Raw genomic sequence first — 16,981 nt, forward strand, 5'->3', positions numbered from 1 at the left:
CGTCTGCCGTTTCCCTTCATCAAACTGTTTGATGACTGTTGTTCTCCAACCAGCCCTCACAGAGCTATCCATTTGTAAACTGCACTCGACTTTATTAAGTGTGTCAGAGTAAAGGGGGCTCAACTCATTTGAATTGGAAATACTCCTGATTTTTCTTTGTAAAAATCATAGAAAACCACGCATGTTTTTTTTCCCCACTTCAAAATTACACAAAGTAATTTTGAAGTGGGGAAAAACTTCAAATCAGTGCGTGCGGCATGGGGGAGAGAGGTCCAAGAATTCCACTAAATATCAGAGAAATGCTTCAAGAGCTGAAGGTCGTCTGCTGAAACAGAGACTGGTATTACATAACACACCGCTCTGTTAAAAGTGCCTCTAAAAAGAAACAGATACACTTTAAAAAATAAAAACAACACAGACCCTTATTCACCTTTTTGCAGCCTGTTGCAGTCACTCCTAACCAGAAGCTGAAGGATAATCTAAACACCTTCAACAGGAAAAGCAAGGCGGTGTGTGAAGGTGAGTTACGAACAGCCCCCCTGGGTGTCTGGAATGTGTTGAGGAGCTGAAACCCAGCTGTCCGTCTGGGGAACTGGGGGTCGGGGGTGAGCTCACATCTTAGGGATCCAGGCTCACACCAAAAAGCCCCTCAGGCTCCTCTGTGGGAGACAGAAATCCACGCTAATGGACAGGACGTAAAAGGAGGAACGGTTACGTTTCACATCAGCTGAGCATGAACTGGAACCTGTGACTCAAACTTTCCACCAAAAAAAAAAAAAATCTCAAATCAACCACATTTGGACTTCAATTAAGCTCAACTGAAATGGACTCCACCCCCCCACACACACCTCCCTCTCTGATTGCTGCCCACTTTTTACTTCATTTCATGTCAGCTTCGTGGTGGGGGGGAAAAAAAACTGGATTTTGTGAATAATGAGGCTGCAAAATCACAGCAGATGGGGGTTTATGATCCCCCCCCCCCCCGCCATGCGGCACGCACTGATTTTATTTGATCTTTCCTGGAACCGAAGTCAAACTTGACAACATGTGCACACAAAACCTGGAAAACAAAGATCACTTCTGCACATCTGCAACATCCGAAACAATAGGAAGCTTTTTTTGTTTTTTTTGCTCTTATGTATTATGAATGTCTCTTCTTACCTGTGTTTGGATCAAATCAGATCAGATTTTCTGCATTCAACATGTGGAGCTCCTCCAGATTCCTTCCTAGTTCAGCTCGGCTGGCTGGAGGGGAAAGCAGGAGAAGAAGAAGAAGAAGAAAGGAGGATGCTTCGCTCCGTCTTCCGTCGCTGCTCCGAGCAAGGTGGCACTCAGCGCCGTCAATCCTCCCTCAGCCAGAGCTCCTTATCTTCCCTCAGCGCTCACAGCTCAGGCTGGGGCTCAGCTCCGATTCTGACAGGGAGAGTGAGTCAAAGAAAAAAAAAAGGAGAAGAAAAGAAAAGCAGAGAGAGGGGGAGAGGGAGAATTGGTGTGGGAGGAAATGTCTTTTAAAGCCTGAGGAGTGTTTAGGTCAGACATCCATTGCTTTTTAAACTCCAGCCCCTTAAATAGCCGTCATTCTCCCTCCCTTCCTGCTGGTTTTTTTTTTTTTTTTTTTTTTTGCCACCCTGTCCTTCCCTCTCCGTCTCCCTCCGCTGCAGCTAATGGATGCAGAGCTGGCCTGCTGCCTCTAAATGAGATGCCACTGTTACCGGGAGTCATGACAGGAAAAGAGTGGACCTTGTGGTTGTGTAGGAAAATTAGAGGCGGGGTGGAGAGAGGGGGGGAGAAAGGAGAGCAAAATGAGAGGAAAGTCGAGGAAAGGCTGCAGACAGCATGGCAGACGTCTACCTTCAGGCGATTTTTATTATAATGATGTGGGATTGTCTGACTTCATGATTAAAGCAGGGAAGAGTTTGTAAAGTTTACTGAAACCGTTGTTGTCTTCGGTGAAGAGCTGCAGTGGATAAGAAGCTCAGATCTGCAGGGTTTTAATGACGCAAGAGAAGCAAAATGACCTTTTCTTACGTACGGAGCCCCCTAGGGGACATGGGGAATTTTTTTTCTTTTGCGTTCCCTCGCAAAACCTTTTGCGTTCCCTCGCAATACTGTACTGGTCAGTTATGCAGCATAATTGAATACTGCAAGCCTTTCCTACGGTGGGCGCCGTACTTTATGCTTTAATATAAGGTTATGTGAGGTATTTCCATGAATTTTATCTTTTTGTGAAATATCTGAAGTTTTATATCTTTCTTTAGGATAGAAAGGCACCACAAACCTACGATATAAACAGAAACTTTCGTAAGTAGGAAAGAAATAAAAATACATTATAATTTGGACTATTTCTGAGTTATTATCGCCGGTAATAAATCATCTGACAGTTTTGATTGTGTCTCTGTTGTGTTCGTAGTCTGAATGGTTTAAAGAGCTGCTTTCAGTGCCGCTCCATCTTCGCCTTAACAGACATAAACATGCAGTAAAAAATCGATTTTCAATCAGTGTTTTGCACCAAACAGTTTTTACTGTTAACAAGTTTTTATTATTAAAAACACGACAAACTAATGATGGTAAAGGGCCGCACTGGGTTAACTCTGGGAATCTCATCTGTCCGTTTATCAATCAACTCCAGACTTCTTCTTTGTTCTGTCGTAGCCGTACCGTACCGTAGGAAAGGCTTACAGTGTTCAATTATGCTGCATAACTGACCAGTACAGTATTGCGAGGGAACGCAAAAGAAAAAAAATTCCCCATGTCCTCTAGGGGGCTCCGTACTTACGTTTAACTGAAGCTCGAAAACAAGTCGAAGTCTCTTCATCTCTTTGTCTCTTAAAGATTTTTGTTGTTCAAGTTCCTGAGAATACGGTGGTACGACGGCTAGTTAGGGCCGTTGAACAGAGCAGAAAAGGAGTAAATTTACATCAATCCCCCAAAATCTGAATTTTTTTAGGTTTATCTCAGAGATTTTTCAGAAAAGAAATTGAACATTTCTGAGTTTGAAAGGTCGAAAAGTTGTTCAGAAATTTTCAAGATTATTCTCGACTTTTCAAACTAAGAATTTCCCAAGTTTTTTTTCTAGAAAATTACTGCAATTGTTCTCAAATTTTCGGAGATGTCTGGCAGAAATGTACTCCTTTTTGTCGTGTCGTGTACCTGCCACTATGGCTCCTCACGGCCTCCTCAATAACCCTCCTTCTACCGTGGATCGCTAGCTGCGTCTCCATTCACCACATAATTGCGCGATTTGACATTTCGAAAATAAATTTGCTCGGCAATTTCGGAAAAAACTCTCGCTTTCCGCTGAAAGGGTGTTGGTGCAAGGATGAGGCGTTTTGTGGGACTAGCCAAATTGGTTTATTTCAACAAAACTGCAAATGGAAAACTTTTTTACGTTTCGGGAGTCATGTGATCAACATGCGGATTTTGCCACTGAAACAAACTACAAGAAGAAGAAGACGACAGGAAGTAGTTGGAGGGTCATGGCTGGCATGTTTTTTAATGACTTATCGTGTAAACTCACTTATTCACGTGGGAGTTTAATTGCTTTTCTTATTTCAGGGAAGCACAGCAGTTGTGAAATGTAGTTTTTTTTTTTTGTTTGACATCGACAGAGATTTGCGCACATTTGTAAAGGAAACACAGCTATGTCCGGTTCCTAAGAACCGCTCCTTTCTCTGGAGCTGAGACAGTCGCCACACACAGACGCCGTTTGGAAGAAACACCAGCAGAGAGACTGGAGTTCCTGCAACAACTCAAGAAGGACAACAACCTGTCGCAGGAAATGCTGGTCATGTTCTACACGGCCATTACTCAGTCTGCCCTGTGTTCATCTGTGACTGTGTGGCTTGGCTCATCCACGAAACAGGAAGGGCTGGACGGCAATGAGCAGTCATGTCTGGAAAGAGGGAGTTTATCTGTCCTCTGTCCAAGACTTGGAACAAATCTGGAGTCAGGAAAAAGGGGAACTGACGTCTCTGCAGACCCCACACATGCTGGACACAAACCGTTTACCTTCAGGTCGGCGATACACAGCGCCGTTAGCAAGAACCAGCTGCTTTCTGACCACCAAACCAATGCCATATATCACACACACTGGACCAAAATCACCAACTTAAAGGAAAGTTGGAAGAACTCAAATCAAGCACATGAAGCAGTGCGATTATTTTTTCCCCTTTTTTTTCTTTTTTGTAGAACAGGGATAATATTCATCGAAGATCCAAAACTTAAAAATGATTTTACACATACGCCATAGTAAAAGAAAGGCACCCATCTTTCAAATTGCTTTCAAATTGAATTCAACTGTTCAAAGTTGAACAGTTGAATTTATTTGCAGCTATAAAAACGGGATTTCTTTCAAAATGCTCACAATATTTATCCAGATTGAATGAAAATCTGATTTGAGTGCAGCATCGTCCGCTCGTCTCTGGACAAACACGGTTCTGTTTGTCCAGGTTGTAAAGAAGACAAATACTTTGTGTTGCGCTTAATTTACATTGTAAGGAAATTACGTCTGTCAGTTACAATTATTAGAAATTATGTCGGTAACAGTTTTACTCTGATTATATATTTTTTAAAGGCTCCATTTGCTTCAACAACCTGTGATGGATGAGGCAAATTCTTAGCATTTTTGAACCACAGCCACCAAAATCAGTCCAAGGGTCACAAATGGCCCCCGGACCGCCCTTTGGACACCCCTGCCATCCATACTTGCTCTTCCTTCGCCATTCCTTTCTTTACACATGCATGTTTCAAAGAAAGGAAAAATAAAAATGCATTCAAAAAACATGCAAAAAGTTCTGAAATTATTAAGCTTAGTCTTTTTTTTTAATGTGTTGTTGTTTTTTTCACACCAATTAAAGGGATGTGTAGACTTTTTATCCTGCCAAAAAGACAGCAGTTCCTCTCCAGCTCTGTCACAGAAGGTGAAGCTAAAGTTCATCCTCTAAGTCTGCAGCGTGCCTCATCCTGGTTGCACTGTTTCGTTTTAATCTGATAAATCACTGACAGAATGAAATCCATCTCTGGCTCCTCAAGGAAACATATTTCCCCTCCTCGCTCGGACACTTTCTTTTTTTTTTTTCTCATGGCCACATCTGAGTTTACCAGACGGGCTGAGCGGAGAGAGGACGCATTCTTTTCGTTGAACAACCCCGGCCGTGTCGGTTCCTGGAAAAAAAAAAAAAAGACAAAAAAAAAGCAAGATGCTCCACGGTCTGTAATGATATCACTTTTTTGAAGCTCAGTTTGTGCAAACAGACGACACTCCTGTCTGCGTTGAGTTTATCCCTACAGGAAGAGGGAGTCGAATCAGCCGTGAGAGTGAGGTTATGACTAGAAATAAATGCTTAGACTTAGACTGACTTTATTGTCATTTTCAATGCACAGGGTGAATACAGAACGAAATTTCGTTGCATACGGCTCAGGACAATGTTTTGAGCTTCCAATGTTGTGAGGTTACTCCTGAATATAAATCTAAATATAAAATATAAAGTGCAGGACTGACAGTAAAATAGAAGTTATTTAGCTCTGTACATGTGCAAGGTATAAAGTGGAGACCAGATTTTAAGTGCAGTCCAGTTAAGAGTTCAGCAGTCTGATGGCAAGTGGGGAAAAAAATGCGCTCTCTCATCTACATTTTATCTGATATTTATAGGAACTCTGACCGTAAACAAGGCCTCTCCGCGAGATAACCTTGGGAACTGTAATTTTTGCTGTTTTCTCCATGCGAAATGTAGAAGAAAAAAAAAAAATCTGAAACAACAAACCTGAGGGAAAGAGGGAGTGGAATAAATCCAGATTAGGCTAATGGCACACAGGAGCTAAGTAGCTTTGTCAGTTTGCATTGCAAGAAGGACGAGAAACACGAGAAGCACATTGAAAAAGTATTCACACCCAGAACTTTTTCTTGAGAATTTTCTGACTTTACATTAGCGAGTTTTGTTTCTTCTTCCTATTCTTCCAGCTTTAAGTGGCAGCACATCCGGTGGACTGAATGGGAGAGTTTTCATAATCCATCTTTCATATCGAGCTTCACTGACAAGGAAGACATAAAGAGAGAAAGACAGAAAACAAGACAAAAAGAAAAAGACAGAAAATCAGACAGAAAGACGGAGACAAAAAACAAGAAAGAAGGACAGAAAGAGACAGAAAACCAGACACAAAGACAACAAAGAAAGGAAATAAAAAAGAAAGAGACAGAAAGAAATTTGGTTTGAAAATTTTCTCCAAACTAATAGACAGAACTCTTCAGTCGTCATTTTCTGTTTAGCATTTTCGTTCAATGGTGTGATGCCCCTTTTAACTCCACGGTCCCCCAAACATACACAAAAAATTGCGCTTGTAATATGACACAATGGAAAAGAAAAACAAAAAAAGAAAATTCAAAGATGGTTTGGATGCTTTTCGGAGCTACTGAACACGCAGCTGAAGCAGAATTCAAGCACGTCTTTTCAAACGAGGGTTGATTTTTCAATCCCGACTCTGAAACTTTAACCCCACAGGAAGTAGTCTGAAGAAGAAAAACTGAAAATAAAAATAAGAAAAGTAAGCAAATCTAATAATTTTTTTTAGCTGCAGAAAAGGGGACATCCAGTATTTACCAACATATCTATTTGCATTTGAGGACATCTAAAATATTTTCAGTGTTCTGAGATGTATTACCGTATTGCAGTATTAAAATGAGAGGTATAGAAATTCTTCGAAGCCGTCTTGTTATTCGTCCTGGAGGGGAAAACAGACATCTGTCTCAAATTTCATGGGAATTCATTTTGTGCTTTGGGCTCAAAGCAGCAAATCCCAGCCTCGTAGTGACACCAAAGGAAAGGTCAGTCGGTCAGAAAAGCCTTAAAATCCCCCACTGAGCTCCATGACTTACTCAGTCTCTCTTATCCCCCAAGAAACAACGGATTATATCTGCGCTGTGGGTCGACAGCGTCACGTTTTGGACAGAAGCGCTACATCGTTTTTCACTCTGACCTCGAAAACCGAAGGTTTTCTTTAAATTTTGAATGACCAGCAGAGTAAGAAACTAAATAAACATATAAAAACAGTGGGGAGCCCTGCTGATGTTTTGTTTTTGTACTGTTAGTCCGACGGTTTGACTCTAGACTGGAATTCAACAGACTTGTATGAAGCTTAGAAGGAACTTGTTAGAATGTATGAGTTACTTTCTGAGACTTGCGGCGCTTTCCTGGAAATTACAAGCTACTTTCTGAGTTTAACAGATTGCTTTTAGAGAATTTACTTCCTTGGTATTTGCAGGTTACTTTCCCGAAACGTACGAGTTACTTTCTAGGGATTTACAAGCCACTTTCTCAGAAAATACAAGTTACTTCCTGAAATGTACACTTTGCTTGTACTGAACATACATATAAATTTCTGAAATTCACAGATTACTTTTGTAGAATTTATAGATTAATTTATTGAAATATGCAAGTTTCTATGCTGGGAGGTAAAAGGAATAGTTTGAAGCTTACAGGTTACTTTCTGGAATCTGCAGAGTTTTGTTTTTTTTAAGAATTCAGAAATTACTTTCCTAGATCCTATAGTTTGCCTTCAGAAATGTTTAAATTATTGCCTTTTGTGTTCTTTTAGTGGCACAAGAGGACATAAAAGCTACTTCCTGGAAACTGGGCCTAGAACAAACAGATGTTAAAGGTTAAGGATATGTATCTTTATCTTTTCTAATGAAACAGCTCTACTGTGTTTTATTTGTGCTGTTTGAGGGTGTTGAACGAGGCCGACAACTGAAGGTAGCAGTCGCTTGATTGTGTGATAAAAAGACACACAAACCAGCAGTGGCAATTATAGTGCGAATAGCGTCTTAGCAACAAAAGCAAATCATCAAAATTCTGGGGATGATAAAACACCCTGTTGACACCCGCATGAAAAAAGTAGTGAATTTTAACAATTTGTACCTGAGAGATAAGCTATATATTCTTATATCGTCTCACATCGACAATGGTCTATAGGTTATTTTTTGCCAAAAGATGATTTAGGCAAAACAAAGAAAAAATTCACTTTTGGAAAAGAAGCTACTTAGACCATTATTTTAGGAAGGTGAGCACATGATCCCCATTTTGAATATCGCCCTGGGCCGCTGCCCATAAACCGCATCACAAACGCCGCTGACATGAAGGTGAAATAACTGGATAACACAAGTTAGTTCTTCTCCAAACGTCAAACGAACTTGTATTAACGCGAGGTCATGGTTGAGAATGGAAGAGAAGTTGTTCTTTTTGGATCACAAACTTTGGCCTGGAGATAAATTCAATCTGAAACAGACACGTCTTGTTCGTTTGTTTGGTTGGTTGGTTGGTTGACTTCAGAGTAAAAAAAATCAAATAAATAAAAAGCTAATAAAATCCTCTGTGATCCAGCATTTTTTTTAAACACGACTTTCATCTTAGACGCTCTGATTTAGATTTCTGTTTGCTTTAAATTTAATGCACTGATAAACTTGGGAATAAACTCGCTTTTATTTTTCTATGGAAACACATCTGTTTATTTGGTGGTTAGATTTCTCCCCCACCCTCCACCCAGAGTATTTAACTGATTTATTATCAGCAAACTTAGTGTGTTGTAAACACAGCTGAACAGAAGGGCTTACTTCTGGATGACCTCGTTAGTTTTTAGGACCCAACATGAATCTCCTAAACTTATGATACTTTGGGTTTGATGGTTGCACCCAGTTCACTGCTGGGAAGGATCAGGGGGGGGGGGGGGGGAAACTAAGTAATAAGTGCAAGTTAGCAGTTTAAATAGATTATTATGGCAAAGAAGAGAGGTGGGTAGAGTAGCAGTACGTCAACACATTTTTACTTAAAAGTAAAGTATAGCCGTTCAAAAGAGTATTCGGTTCTCGAGAAAAGACCGATCGAAAAAACATCAATCATTCAATGGACCAAGATACAAAGTTATGTGGAAGTTTTGGTATTTTAATTACCAAAACGAAAGTAATTTATATAAATAACACAATTACAAAATCAGACAAAATATTTTTTTTTTCCAAATCGACTTTGTTCAATAGAAAACTTAGGAAACTTTAACCAAAAAACTGCAGCTGTGTCTGTGTCTGGTGAATTTTAAGCTAAAACAAGCTTGTTTTTCATTCAGTGAAGTGACTCACAGGGAGTAGAAGACACACACATTTTACTCAGGTAAGAGTTTTTCATTACAAAGTTACTCAAGTACACAATAGTAAAAATACTCCTAAAAGTACATTTTTTCCAAAACATTACTGAAGTTAATGTAACCAGAATATCGTAGCTAGCTAGCTAGCTAGCTTCTAACTAGCTGGAGTTAGCTCTGGCAATAAATAACTCAAATGCTGAGTAGCTACGTTTCTATTGACCTCAAAATTGTGCAAATTAGAATTACAAAAATAAATTCCCTTAATGGAAACACCAATTTAATAAAAACAATTATTATTTTAGTGAAAAAATATTTGCGCTAAGATGAGGTGGTTTTTCGGCTCTTTTGAAATAAGTGTGGTTTGCAAAACTGCAATGGAAAGATGTTGTTTAAAGCACACGAGTCGTGATAAACAACCACACGTGACTACTGGCGGAAAAGAAGAAGAGGACGACAACGACAGGAAGTGGTAGGAGAACGATGGAGCGACATGTTACGTGGGCAAACTTAGTCGTGTCCAATTTTAATTGCGCCGTTCGTTCACTGCAATCGACAACGTTTTGCACACGTTTCCCACCACAGCTAGTGAAAGCCCTGCTGTGGGAGAGCTGGATGTCCAGCAACCTACAAAATAAAAGTTAAAAGCTATCATCATCCTGACACCGGCTGGCTTAGCAACATCCTGTTACTGCGGCTCAGACAAAATAGAGCCCTGCATCCTCAAGGGCGACATCACATCCACACATCCTAACTAGGAGTCAACCACAGGCCACACATTGATGCTAACCAGATCAGAGATGTTGCAGCTCCCACAAACATGAACTAATAAGGCTCTGAAGGCATCGGAAGACCTTCCTGTGGCCATTCCAAAGGCCTGCCATCATGTTTGGCGAAAGCTTTTGACTGTATTTGAGAGCGGCCAGGATCGGAAAAAGCTGCAGACGCCGCGGAGATGACTTCCCTTTGTTGTACTCGCTGTGGCAGCTTTAATGGGCTTTCGAAGATTCAAAGCAGAAGTTTCGGGTTCAGCGTGGCACGGCGAACGATCTGTACCTACTGGCAACCTTTACAGACAGCCCAGTTCAAAATATAGACACTTTTAGTTTGAGACAAAGAAAACACGTTCTGACCTCCACACGTTGAGCTGAGCAAAGCATACAACAACCGACGGACGGACATTAAAAGATATTTCTACTCTACCTGAGCTAACAATGTCGGTCCATTGCAAGAAGAAAAAGTAAAATCTAAAATCACGTGTGGCAAAAATATGGATAAAAATTCCAGACAGGCAGTAAGTCTTCTCTTATGTCTATTATTATGAGGTTTGGGCTAAAAAACCTCAAAAACATTGCAATTGCAATTTTCTTGACCAAAAATCTCATCTCAACATCCCCAAAAAGGGCAACATCCTCCCTATTGACTATGTTGTATGGTATTATATGAGAAATTCCAACAAAATAGCTGTAATTGCTTTCAGTAATAAAACATAAAGCAGTAAAACAAGGGGGAACTCGTGCTAGGTAGAGGAGACAATGCTATCCAATTAAACCAGTGGTAATTCATTCCCTCTTTCCCTTCGTTTCATTTCCCGAGTTAATCGACTGGCCCGTTTGAGAGAGAAATCGTCGCAGCCAATTAACAGATACAAAGGAATAAAACGAGAACGGCTGATAACGGGTTTTGACGGGTTGTCGCTCCTGCATGCCCCATTTATCCCTGCACTCCAAACCTGGAGTCGTTGGGTCAGTGTGGGGTTAAGCGCATGAAAGGTTTTTTTTTTTGACAAATATGTTTTTTATCTTTTGAGACAAATTTTTAAATGAGCTAAAATCACATCGACTGTTACGGTGTACTGACTTGAACTTCAGGGCCACCATAGTCCCTCAACCAGAGCCAAATTTCAGATAAACTCATTTCAACATATTTGATTATTATTGTATCCGTCTTAACCAAGACCAAACCCCCTAAGGCTGCAGAGTCCTGATTGCGATTGGTGATTTAGTTAAGTGGGACACACTCAATAATTAAGTAGCCCATGTAATGCTGATGAAATCTGTTTTATTTTATTGCACTTTAAAACTATTTATCTTAATTGCTGGCATTGATTTACTTTCATGTGACTGGAGCTCTAATCTGTAATGGCTTTGGTCTCTATCAAAGACAAAAAAAAAAAAAAGTCTTGGTTTAACTACCCTAACTATTTAAATCAGTCAAAATAATGTGGTAGCAAGTGGTGTCCTTTTACAGAAAAGGAGTAGGGCCACTTAAAAAAAAAAGAAGAAGGAATTATGACTTTTGATCTCAGACAATTAACGCCATAATTCTAAGAAAAAAAAGTGAGATTTCTGAGATTAAAGTAAAGATTCTGAGAAAAAGTCAGGAATATGAGGTTGAACTCAAAATTATGAGAATTCTTTTTTTCTTCAGTGGCCCTAATCTTCTTCCGTATCCTCTAGATCTTGTGAATGTATGTGTTCTCGTTTCAGTTCAAACGTTTTGAACACCCAATCATTCCTGCCGCGCCGTGGAAATCCTCGTTTCACTCCATTTCTCAAGCGTCTTCTGCTTATTATAGTGGCTGAGGCAAAAATACCGTACGACGTACAAACCATAACTCTCCGCTTGAAAAGCCTTTGTTCCTCCACCAAGAGCCTCCTCCCCTTGCAAAACCTGCCTAATTCCATCCAGCTGACGTTTTGCCACCGTGGGAGACGGATGGTCTTCAGAGAGTCTGCTGGCCTTAGCAGCTACTCTGTTTTTACACGCGCGACTGAGGGATTTCTGCGGAATCGTCTCCGACAGGAACTCATGAAAAGCAAAGTCTTCAGGAGGATGGGGGGTTTGAATTATTCTCACACTGTGGCGACACTTTGTTGAGTTGAATACACGAGGAATGACTAAACCACAAATCTGGGAAGAAGGAAGCTAAATTTAACGTGGGGCTAAACCGAAAAACCCCCAAACAACTACAAACTATTGCAAAAGAAATGTCTACAAAGTGGAAATCCTGCGAAATCTGGACAGGAGGAGTGATATGTTTCACTATTGAGACTACCACAGTCAGTCTATTGGTAACTGGTACAGTTACTGGTACATCATCAGATACGCAAACGGGGGATTGTACAGTAGTGCAACCAGAACGTCAACGATACACTTAAGCCACAAACACCTGGCACTCTTTGGCGTTTTAAATCTACAGGAAGGATTTCTTACTTTTAAAACATTTTGTTTGAGTAAAAATAGTCAGTAATATATGGATATAGCAATGATATTGATCGAAAAAGTGATTTCCCCTAAACCTACTGCAACTACTTGTTCTAAAAACCATCTGTCCCACTTTTCCTAGTCAAGTTTTAAGTCCGGTTTATTCGTAGAGCACATTTCAGCGACAAGCTTGCAGTTCCAAATGCTTTACACCACAAAAACATCATTCAGCAACAAACATGACATTTTGTCTAATGCCATCGTCAAAGTCTTCAAACGAATACACGTCAAGTATGTCGATCGATGTTCCGGTTGTTATGAATCAAAGGCAGCTCTGCACAGGTTGATTTAAAGGAAGTCAGTGTTTCGGCAGTTTATGCTGTTTCCCGGGAGTTTGTTCCAGATTAGCAAAGCGTAAAAACTGAATGTTTGGTTCTGGTTCTGGAGAGATGCTAGAACGAGAAGACCTGAGTGGTTTGGAAGGCCGATGTGACGACAACAAGCCTTTAATGGTGGTCACACTGCCTTCACCGAATTGAGTTTGTTTACACCGGGTATAACAGGAAGCACACACGTTAAGATATTTTCTGTGAACATCAGACATTTTTGGGAACGTTTCAGTATGACCAAAAAAAAAAAAAGATAAAGAAAAAATCAGTAATCAGTTTCTATTTTTTTTCCTTTGGTAAGGTTTTTTTAGTTTCTAAATTTACTTTGACCTCAATAAGAGGTAGCGGTGGTACTCCAGGGCAGCACATTTTCTACTGGTGATGTCATGGGAACATTTTAACTTAAGGAACCCTCGTCTTTCCAACGCTGAGTCAGCAGAGGGACAGCTGCACGCAGCTGCTCACAGCTCCGCCATCTCCACGTGTCACATTTCGACTAAATGTTTACCTTCGCAGCGAATTGATAGAGGAAAGATTCCTGTGTCAGCAGAAGGGAATGAAATTAACACTCCGGCCGTCACTTGTTCTAAACAGTTTCATCCTTCAAAGTCCGATTTAATGGCCACACTCAGCAGCACGGCAACACATCTCACTGTTTTGGTTTGGATTCAAAGATTTTTTTTCTCTGTTTTGCAAAAGGAGATTTATCTCCGACTCGGACGGTCGTCGCCGGGTGAGATGAGTGATGCTGAGCTGTCGGCTCCACCGAAACATTCAAAACATCCAGAGACACTCTGCGGCAGGTACGACCAAATGCTCAACAAGCTACAGGAAAATGTCAGTTTGGCTGAAACGACTTCATAAATAATCCACGCTAAGGTAAACAACGTTGTACATTGTGTGCTTGCGCAATTTATTAGTGGAACTTACTTGAAATGTAATCGAGAAAACATCGGGGATTGCTCCTGCAGACAGGAGCTGCAACGCCATTTAAGTTTCCTTGTACACTTAATGTTTTCAAAGGTAAAATAAAATGAACTGGATATAAAATATGGGATTTATTAACACATCAGAGGACACTGTTTACTGGACGAAGGTAGAAAAGTTCATTTTGACGCGACTCCGGAGAAGGAAAGCAGTGAAGTAAAGACAGAAACTTGCCAATAGGTGCAGAAGGCGTGCTCTAGCGCCTTCAATTTAAAGGGGCAGTGTTGTGTTTTAGAGCCACATAGTTTCACAATCAACTGTGACATTCATAAAAATTATGTATATGCCAAATTTGACTTTGTACTTAGCGCCTTGAAATTGGGCCTCTGTCTCTTTAAGAACCTCCGACTCTTTCTGGGACTTTTTTTTTTTTTACAAATGTAAATAAATTTTACTTTGACGGCCGTAAGCAGGTATTCAGAATTAGGAATAATAACTAAATGTTATTCATATATTACTTTGCGAAAACGTTAATTTTGTTGAATCACAATAATCTGATTTTTCTTTTTGTAAATCAAATATATTTAACAATTAGATGACTTCTGAATCCAACTGGTTGCACTGGAATTTATCGATAGATCACAGCGACTTTACACTTTTTAACATTTTGAAAGCAACGTATAGGATTTTTTTCCCACTTCAGTGTTGTGCTCTAAGTTCCCCGTAAAACATGTGCAGATCATTAAGAGGGAATGCAATTCAGTTTTCACTTTGTGAAAGGGGCTACATTTAACCTTTTCTCAGTGGTTACGCTAAATGTTTTATTGCTCCTCCGGTGAAGTCACCTTTGTATTGAAGAGGAGGGGGGGAGGATTTTTGTTAGAGTCAGAACGTTAATGTTCCAGCTTACACCTATCCGGTTGCCAGGTCATTGCCTAGGAAGGCAGTCATCCGCACAAAGCGTGAGCCAGAAATGTGGCAGGCGGCGAACCGTACCTTCCAAGTTTGACGTCAGGCATTTCGTGGTTGGAAATCCTCGTGGAAAAAATGTCCACCCCTCCCCTCCAATCGCATCTGTCCGCTAGAAAGGCAAACCCTCTGCTGAACGGAACCACACAGAACTTACACTGGGATGTTTATCCCAGCTCAAAGAAACAATCAGTTTAAAATAACTTTCAACCTGATAATTGGTAGGAATATTTAGCTAAATAATTAGCTGTGTATCGATATTTTAAGTGAATCCCGTGTTTTCCCTCAAACGTTAACGTTCATTAAAAGAAAGTTGCCTTAAACCCAATTCTGTGCACAAATTAGCTCAACATTAAATCCACATGGAAAGCTTTGTATTTCTTCGATTTCAGCTTAGAAACCTCTACTCTGAGAAATATCTCAACTGTATTCAAAATATTAAAAAATAATTACAATTTTGATTATATGAAAAAGGGAGTACATAAATATAATACATGTGTGCCTTAAAATCTTTACTATTGTGATTTTAAGATATCTTTTCCAAGCAAGTTGTATTGTTGTATTTGGAAAATAAGCATTCAGTATTTCTGAATGCGTTACTAAACATGCATATATTTTATCCGTGTGTGTGTGCAATATGTGGAAGGGTGACGGTGGGACGATGTGTCATGTCACTGTGAGGTGATTGGTCCTGACAACTTAACTACACAATTAGAGATGCACCAGTTGTAATTTTCATGGCCAACCCCCATTTCTTGCTAGGAGTAGTTGTTGAGGACAGGCTATTTTTCAATATCTAGTTTATATTTGAAATTTAACTTCGACCACAAGTGCTTCAGCTTTCAAAGCGAAACATCTGGAAGTAGGTCATAAAAGTCAAACGTAAAAATCCCGACCTGCTTGGCTGTTAAAACCTAAGGGTGATAGACATGCATGTCTTGCAGAGCTGCTTGCTTCAGACTGGGTAGCAAATTACATTTACAAATAATTCATCGTTTATGTAAAGACTGCAAGGTGTGTTGTAACATCATCCATCGCTTACCTTATCAGATTCAGAAGGACTTTCCTCAGCAAACCTGCCCTGCTCTCTCTGATGGATCCAAAGGCATCTTCTGGCTAAAAGAACATGCCTTCGGCTATGTTCCTCCCTCTGGCTAATTTTTAGTCTACTCTGGGGTCTATTGCCAGTTGGAAGTAATCAGAAAACCTTCAAAGGTCAGTGTTCAGGAGGCATCTCAACTTTGCTAAATGAAGGAACTCTTCATTCTATCCCCAGGATTTAGCTTGGCCTTTGTGGAGATGAAGCACATCCTTGGATGGTGTAGATCTTGGATGATGTTTGATGGTTTTGGTCTTAAACCATGTTCACAACACAAAGTGGAGAAAAAGAACACGGTGGATGTTAGCTTCTGCATTAGTGTCAAGAACGTTTGTACTGTGCTTGTTAATGCGCAGTAAGGTATAGTTGGTGTATTAAAATATGCATTTTAGGTCTCAAGAATTTTTGTAGTCCCTAAAACCATAAAAATACTGGGTACCCACTGTAATAACATTGCCAACAAATAAAAATTCACACAATTGCAATATCCCAAAATAACCAAATATATCTTGTGCAGGGAGATTAATTATACAACCTAAAAAAAGATTAAAAGGTGGGACTACTGCATCTATGAATCTCTGCGTATGTTGATTTTCAAACAAGTTTTTAATGGACAAAGAGTCAATCCCCCAAACGATTTCTATGCTTACACCTCACAAGTTAATTTTCAATAAAAAAGATATTGCATGCAAACAAGGGTTTTTTTTCCTCTATATGAAAACACTTACAGCATAAGGTTTCCCAGTCACGTGTGTCCCCTGGTTCAATTCCCCGCGAAATTACAAAAGTCCAGCGGAAGACTCAAAGCTGGTCACACCGCAGCCACAGCTTCATCAAGGCTCATCTATCACAGCCCTTTCTTGAGACAAAAAGAAAAATCTCCACTGTAAATCTACCCGGAGCTGCCTGACTTGATGTTTTTAGTGACATAGAGTAGCTGATATGTGCGCAGCGGATTTGCCTCCCTGCAGGACGTATTGCAACATAAAGAAGCCAAAATCAATACGGCTAATAAGCCATCAGACGAGCAGAAAGAGGTCAGCGCCTGCAGACAGTGAGAGATTAGAGCTGGCAAGCGTGTCTGGCTTCAGTGGTCTGGATGCTTCCGTCCTCCACTTCACCGCAAAGTTTACAAGCTGAATGCGCCAGAATTTACAGCATGCAGTGAAATATATGGTTTAGCTTTGTTTGGATATGGATGCTGGTGATAATGAGCAGGAAGACAGGAGGAATCCAGACTTCACTTGTTTGTTTGTGGGGGGTT

At 40.3% G+C, this 16,981-nt stretch overlaps 1 protein-coding gene across 8 annotated transcripts in view; it reads right to left on the reverse strand.

The window, feature by feature from the left end:
• The window catches only part of tnca (tenascin Ca), a 58,042-nt gene extending 41,495 nt beyond the window's left edge, over positions 1-16,547 (reverse strand). For 2 of the 8 annotated variants that reach the window (XM_028024881.1, XM_028024879.1), the window contains exon 1: positions 1,162-1,568. The gene's annotated coding sequence lies outside the window, so the exon portion shown is untranslated. Of the gene's footprint in view, positions 1-1,161; positions 1,586-16,445 lie in introns of those variants that run through there. The other 6 variants (XM_028024880.1, XM_028024882.1, XM_028024883.1 and 3 more) reach the window with 6 other exon arrangements.
• Between the last annotated feature and the right edge of the window lie 434 nt (positions 16,548-16,981).

This window comes from Xiphophorus couchianus, chromosome 8 (assembly GCF_001444195.1).
Source record: "Xiphophorus couchianus chromosome 8, X_couchianus-1.0, whole genome shotgun sequence".
NCBI classification, from domain to species: Eukaryota; Metazoa; Chordata; class Actinopteri; order Cyprinodontiformes; family Poeciliidae; genus Xiphophorus; species Xiphophorus couchianus.